Source organism: Salvelinus sp. IW2-2015, linkage group LG8, assembly GCF_002910315.2.
Source record: "Salvelinus sp. IW2-2015 linkage group LG8, ASM291031v2, whole genome shotgun sequence".
Taxonomy (NCBI): Eukaryota; Metazoa; Chordata; class Actinopteri; order Salmoniformes; family Salmonidae; genus Salvelinus; species Salvelinus sp. IW2-2015.
The window spans coordinates 38,534,449-38,542,406 of record NC_036848.1 but is presented as its reverse complement, the minus strand read 5'-3'; positions in this window follow the sequence as shown (position 1 = coordinate 38,542,406).

Here is a 7,958-nt window from a genome sequence, read left to right as displayed (position 1 = left end):
CCGACCGTCAGAGCCGCCCGTCTGTCCCGGACCATTAGAGCCGTCCGTCAGTCAGGAGCCGCTAGAGCCGCCAGCCAGTCAGGAGCCGCCAGAGCCGCCCGCCAGTCATGAGCTGCCCTCAGTCAGAGCTGCCCAATCCAGTCAGGAGCTGCCCTCCAGTCATGAGCTGCCCACCAGTCAAATGAGCTGCCCTCCAAGTCCATTTGAGCTGCCACTCAGTCCGGACTGCCACTGCCAGTCCGGAGCTGCCATGCAAGTCCGGAGTGGCATATCGTCCTGAGCTAACCTCTGCTGTCCCTGAAGGCTACCTCTCTGTCCTGAGCTACCTCTCTGCTAGCTACCTCTCTAGTTCGGAGCTGTCTCCTCAGTCGAGGCCTTTGTCAGGGTTCCTAGGCCAAGGTCGGCGGCGAGGGTCGCCACTCAAAGGACGCTAAGGAGGGGGACAAAAGCAATGGTGGAGTGGTGTCCTCGGCCAGCGCCGGAGCCGCCACCGCGGACAGATGCCCCCCAGACCCTCCCCTAAGAGTTGTAGGGGTGGTTCGGAAGTCCGCACTCAGGAGGGGGTACTGTCTACGTTCTGGCCATAGTTCTTGTGTGTTTTGCTTGTTTTATGTTGGTCAGGCTAGGAACGTGAGCTGGGTGGGCATTCTAATGTTGTGTGTCTAGTTTGTCTGTTTCTATGTTTGGCCTATATGGTTCTCAATCAGAGGCAGGTGTTTTTGTGTCTCTGATTGGGAATCTTATAGGTGGCATTGATTTGTGTTGGGGTTTGTAGGGTCGTTGTTTCCTGTCTCTGGTTTCTTTGCAGCCAGCTAGGACGGTATCGGTTTGCCACATTTTGTTATTTTTGTATTGTTGTAGTGTTCACAGTTCGTATTATTAAATATGTTGAGCACCAACTACGCTGCGTCTTGTTCCGATTCCCCTTCAGACGAAGAGGAGGAAGGCTGCCGTTACAAATTGCTTATTACTACACATCATTCACTCTCTAGAAGGGGGACTGATTGCCCCAAAATATAGAAACAAATCTGTCAAGATGTTTTTTTGCTGATTTTATTTTCTCAAGTATATTGTGGATCAACGCAAATATGCAAATTCTGTAACGAAGGATTTACTTATTCAAGCCTTTTCACCCACTTCTCTCGCTCTCTTTGTCCTCTCTCTCTTTCATATGTGTTATATAACTGTATCACAGGAGGTTGGTGGCACATTAATTGTGGAGGACAGGCTCGTGTTAATAGGCACCTTTTGGCAAGCGATTACAGCCTCGAGTCTTCCTTGGATGACACTACAGCTTGGCAAACCTGTATTTGGGGAGGTTCTCCATTTCTTCTCTGCAGATCAAATCAAATGTATTTATATAGCCTTCTTACATCAGCTGATATCTCAAAGTGCTGTACAGAAACCCAGCCTAAAACCCAAAACAGAAGCAATGCAAGGTGTAGAAGCACGGTGGCTAGGAAAACTCCCTAGAAAGGCCAAAACCTAGGAAGAAACCTAGAGAGGAACCAGGCTATGAGGGGTGGCCAGTCCTCTTCTGGCTGTGCCGGGTGGAGATTATAACAAAACATGGCCAAGATGTTCAAATGTTCGTAATGACAGCATGTCAATAATAATTAATCACAGTAGTTGTCGAGGGTGCAGAGTCAGCCTCAGAGTAATGTCAGTTGGCTTTAGGGGGTGCGTTCGGAGTCCGCACCTCAGGAGGGGGGTACTGTCACGTTCTGGCCATAGTTCTTGTGTGTTTTGCTTGTTTTAGTGTTGGTCAGGACGTGAGCTGGGTGGGCATTCTATGTTGTGTGTCTAGTTTGTCTGTTTCTATGTTTGGCCTAATATGGTTCTCAATCAGAGGCAGGTGTTTTGTGTTGTCTCTGATTGGGAATCATATATAGGTGGCTTGTTTTGTGTTGGGGTTTGTGGGTGGTTGTTTCCTGTCTCTGTGTTTTCTTTGCACCAGCTAGGACTGTATCGGTTTGCCACATTTTGTTATTTTTGTATTGTTGTAGTGTTCACAGTTCGTATTATTAAATATGTTGAGCACCAACTACGCTGCGTCTTGGTCCGATCCCTTCAGACGAAGAGGAGGAAGGCTGCCGTTACAAATTGCTTATTACTCACATCATTCACTTCTCTGAGAAGGGGGACTGATTTCCCCATAAATATAGAAACAAATCWGTCAAGATGTTTTTTTGCTGATTTTATTTTCTCAATGTATATGTGGATGCAACGCAAATATGCAAATTCTGTCAACGAGTGATTTACTTATTCAAGCCTTTTCACCCACTTCTCTCGCTCTCTTTTGTCCTCTCTCTCTTTCATATGTGTATATATACTGTATCACAGGAGGTTGGTGGCACATTAATTGTGGAGGACGGGCTCGTGTTATAGGCAACCTTTTGGCAGCGATTACAGCTCGAGTCTTCTTGGATGACACTACAGCTTGGCAAACTGTATTTGGAGGTTCTCTCATTCTTCTGCTGCAGATCAAGATCAAATGTATTTATATAGCCTTCTTACATCAGCTGATATCTCAAAGTGCTGTACGAAACCCAGCCTAAAACCCAAACAGAAGCAATGCAGGTGTAGAACACGGTGGCTAGGAAAAACTCCCTAGAAGGCCAAAACCTAGGAAGAAACCTAGAGAGGAACCAGGCTATGAGGGGTGGCAGATCCTTTCTGGCTGTGGCCGGTGGAGATTATAACAAAACATGGCCAAAGATGTTCATTTCGTAAATGACGAGATGGTCAAATAATAAAATCACGTAGTTGTCGAGGGTGCAGCAAGTCAGCCTCAGGAGTAAATGTCAGTTGGCTTTTCATAACGATCATTAAGAGTATTACCCGCTCCTGCGTCTCTAGAGAGGTTGAAAACAGCAGGTCTGGAACAGGTAGCACGTCCGGTGAACAGGTCAAGGTTCATAGCCAAGGCAGACAATTGAAACTGGAGCAGCAGCACGCCAGGTGGGCTGGCAAGCAAGGAGTCATCATGCCAGGTAGTCCTGAGATCCTTCAAGCTCTGTCAGGTTGGATGGTGAGCATCGCTGCACAGCTATTTGCTGGTCTCTCCATAGATTGTGTTAAGTCTGGTTCTGGCTGAGCCACTCAAGGACATTCAGAAACTTGTCCCGAAGCCATTCTTGCGTTGTCTAGGCTGTGTGCTTAGGGTCGTGTCATGTTGGAAGGTGAAACCTTCACCAGCCTGAGGTCCTGAGCGCTCTGGAGCAGGTTTCCATAAAGGATTCTCTGTACTATTTTCATTTTCCCGATCCTGACTAGTCTCCAGTCCCTGCCGAGAAAAATCTCCTCACAGCATGATGTGCCCCACCAGGTTTCTCCATGACAGCGTGACGGGTGGCATTCAGGCCAAAGAGTTCATCTTGTTTCTCATGGTCTGAGAGTTTTAGGTTCTTTTTAGCAAACTCTAAGCAGGCTGTCATGCTTTTTCTGAGGAATGGCTTCGTTGGCATCTACATAAAGGCCTGATTGGTGGAGTGCTGCAGAGATGGTTGTCCTTCTGGAAGATTCTCCCATCTCCACAAAGGAACTCTGGAGCTCTGTTAGAGTGACCATCTGGTTCTTGGTCACCTCCCTGACCATGGCCTTTTTGCTCAGTTTGGCCGGGCGGCCAGCTCTAGGTAGAWTCTTGGMGGTTCCAAACTTCTTCCATTTAAGAATGATGGTGGCAACTTTGTTCTTGGGGACCTTCAATGTTGCAGACATTTTTTGGTACCCTTCCCCAGATCTGTGCCTCGACACAATCCTGTCTCGGAGCTCTACGGACAATTCCTTCGACCTCATTACTTGCTTTTTTCTCTGACATGCACTGTCAACTGTGGGACCTTATATAGACAGGTGTGTGCCTTTCCAAATCATGTCCAATCAATTGAATATACCACAGGTGTACTCCAATACAGTTGTAGAAACATCTCAAGGATGATCAATGGAAACAGGATGCAGGGTCTGAATACTTTTATTTCTGTTTTTTATTTTTATTACATTTGCAAAAAGAAAAATTGGGGGGGAGACCATCCTCTTAGAAATGCAAGAGAAAGGTCATATTGAAAATTAGCTCCCTGGATACAATTCCTATGGCTTCCACAGGGTGTCTGCAGTCTATGTTCAAGGTTTCGGGCTTGTAACTTCAAAAACGAATAAGAAATAACAGTTTTAGTAGAAGGACACAGTCTTGGAAATTCGTATTTGCGCGTGCCATGAAGACATTACGCACCTGCTAAAATCGGTTTCCTATTGAACATACTTCTTTCCGAAWTAAATATTATAGTTTGATTACATTTTAGGGTAAGTAAATAGAAACGTATTTTGACTAGTTGAAACAAAGGTTAGGGGTAGACTTTCGGATTCCTTTATCTGCTAGTTGAACGAGTGTATTACTCAAATCGATGGCGCCAACTAAACTGACTTTTTGGGATATAAAGTAGGATTTTATTTAACAAAACGACACTACATGTTATAGCTGGGACCCTTTGGATGACAAATTAGAGGAAGATTTTCAAAAAGTAAGTGACTATTTATTCGTTAAATGTGAATGTATGAAACCTGTGCCGATGGAAAAATACTTGGATGTGGGGCGCCGTCCTCAAACAAACGCATGGCAGGTTTTCGCTGTAATAGCTACTGTAAATCGGACAGTGCAGTTAGACTAACAAGGATTTAAGTTTTCAGCTGATATAAGACACTTATATGTACTTAAATGTTTAAAATCCATAATATTTATGATTATTTATTTGAATTGCGCGCCCTCCAGTTGGGACACCGATCCTTAATCCACTTAGAATAAGGCTGTAACGTAACACAATGTGGAAAAAGTCAAGGGGTCTGAATACTTTCCGAATGGACTGTACATCAAACACATGGTTTGTTCCAGCCATTATTATGTGTTGTCCTCCCCTCAGCAGCCTCCACTGATATAAATATATATATATAGAGTACCATTCAAAAGTTTGGACACATTCAAGGGTTTTTCTTTACTTTTATTATTTTTTACATTGTAGAATAATAATGAAGACATCAAAACTATGAAATAACACATGTAGTAACCAAAAAAGTGTTAAATAAATCAAAATAAATTTACAACATTAGATTTTTCAAAGTAGCCACCCTTTTCCTTGATGACAGCTTCACACACTCTCGGCATTCTCTCAACCAGCTTCATGAGGTACTCACCTGGAATGCATTTCCAATAGTCTTGAAGYAGTTCCCACATATGCTGAGCACTTGTTGGCTGCTTTTCCTTCATTCTGCGGTCCAACTCATCCCAAACCATCTCAAATGGGTTGAGGTCTGGTGATTGTGGAGGCCAGGTCATCTGATGCAGCACTACATCACTATCCTTCTTGGTCAAATAGACCATACACAGCATGGAGGTGTGTTGGGTCATTGTCCTTTTGCAAAACAAATGGTAGTCCCACTAAGCGCAAACCAGATGGGATGGCGTATCGCTACAGAATGCTGTGGTAGCCATGCTGGTTGTGTGCCTTGAATTCTAAATAAATCACCGACAGTGTCACCAGCAAAGCACCTCCTCCACCATGCTTCACGGTGGGAACCACACATGCGGAGATCAACAGTTCACCTACTCTGCGTCTCACATCAAACCAAAGGACAGATTTCCACCGGTCTAATGTCCATTGCTTGTGTTTCTTGGCCCAAGCAAGTCTCTTCTTCCTATTGGTGTCGTTTTGTAGTGGTTTCTTTGCAGCAATTCCACCACGAAGGCCTGATTCACACAGTCTCCTCTGAACAGTTGATGTTGAGACGTGTCTGTTACTTGAACTCTGTGAAGCATTTATTTGGGCTGCAATCTGAGGTGCAGTTAACTATAATGAACTTATCCTATGTAGCAGAGGTAACTCTAGGTCTTCCTTTCCTGTGGCGGTCCTCATGAGAGCCAGTTTCATCATAGCACTCGATGGGTTTTGCGACTGCACTTGAAGAAACTTTCAAGTTTCTTGAAATGTTCTGGGTTGACTGACCTTCATGTCTTAAAGTAATGATGGACTGTTGTTTCTCTTTGATTATTTGAGCTGTTCTTGCCATAATATGGACATTTTTTTTTTTTACCAAGTAGGGCTATCTTCTGTATACCAGCCCAACCTTGTCACAACACAACTGATTGGCTCAAATGCATTAAGAAGGAAATACATTTCACAAATTAACTTTTATCAAGGCACACCTGTTAATTGAAGTGCTTTCCAGGTGACTACCTCATGGAGCTGGTTGAGAGAATGCCAAAGCTGTGTGCAAAGCTGTCATCAAGGTAAAGGGTGGCTACTTTGAGGCTACTTTTTTTTGGTTACTATATGATTCCATATGTGTTATTTCATAGTTTTGATGTTTTCACTATTATTCTACAATGTACAAAATAATAAAAAATCAAGAAAAACCCTGGAATGAGTATGTCTGTCCAAACTTTTAACTGATACTGTACCTTGCGTTGGGTTGGGTTAAAAGCGGAAGTCAAATTTCAGTTGGACCTTTTGTACAATTGACCAATAAAATAATCTTAATCTTACTTAATCTTAGAAAAAAGATGAGAAGAGATGAGAAGGATTGAGACCTATATGTCTCCGGTAAAAAATAATATATATATATATGATGTCTTTCTCTCCCTCCCTCTCCTCCAATTTTTTCTCTGTCTCTTTTTTTGTTTTTAAGATAAAATAGGATTAATATTACTTTATTGGTGAATTGCAATAAAGTAATATTAGGTCCAACTGAAATTTGACTTCCGCTTTTAACCTAACCCCTCCTTCCAGATGCTGGAAGCCCACTAATCCTGCTCTCTTTTCACATGGATTTATTTACATAATTACTCTGCCAGTAAAATGCGTACACACACACACACACACACACACACACACACACACACACACACACACACACGACGACACCACCACACACCACAACACGCACGACACAACGCTACAGACAACACACACCAGCACACACACACACACACACACACACACAGTACTACTGTCTAGACTGTTGAGAGTACTGCCTCGGGGTGTACTGCATGCCTCATGAGTTTGAAGCTCTCTCTCTCAGCAGGCCGTCATGACTGACCTCTGTTCTCTCCACTCCATCCTCTCATCATCACCACCCCTCCGTTTTCCCATCTTTTCATCTTCTCATCATCTGGCCATTCTGTGGTGATGGCAGATCTCAAATGACTCTGAGCTCTAATGCTGTGCCTCCTTTGGTGAAATGTCCAGCTATTTACAAGGCTGGGAAAGGGCATTTATGGAGGATGGTTATTTGTTATAGTGTGTATGATTGTGTGTGTGTCTGTCTCTGTTTCTGTCTGTCTCTTTCTGCTCCTGTGTGTGTCTGTCTCTCTTTGTCTACATTTTAAATTAAAAATTATTCCATGTACAGTTGTAAGACAACCAGCTGCAATAGGYTTGGGAGTTTGCTCAACATTTGGGTAGATACAGAGCCCTCTGTAATTATTAGGACAGTTTGGATTTGAAAGTGCATACTTTCAGCTTTAATTTGAGGGTATTTGTCTGTATTGYGTGAACGGTTTAGAAATTACAGCATTTTTTGTACATAGGCACCCCATTTTAGGGGACCAAAAGTATTGGAACAAATTCACTTATATGCGTTTGCTGTTTGTTTGGGTTCAGATTATTTTCTGCCCAATAGAAATGAATGGTAAATAATTGATTGTGTCATTTTGGAGTCACCTTTATTGTAAATAAGAATAGAATATGTTTCTAAACACTTCTACAACCTGAATACTTATGTAAATGGGATATATTTTTTTAAATAAATGAGCAAAAAAGTCTAAAAAKCTGTTTTTGCTTTATCATTATGGGGTTTTGTGTGTAGATAGATGAGGGGGGGGGGGGAACGATTTAAACCTCTTAAGGATCGGACCCRTTTTTTTTCAATTATCGCCTAAAATGACATACCCAAATCTAACTGCCTGTAGC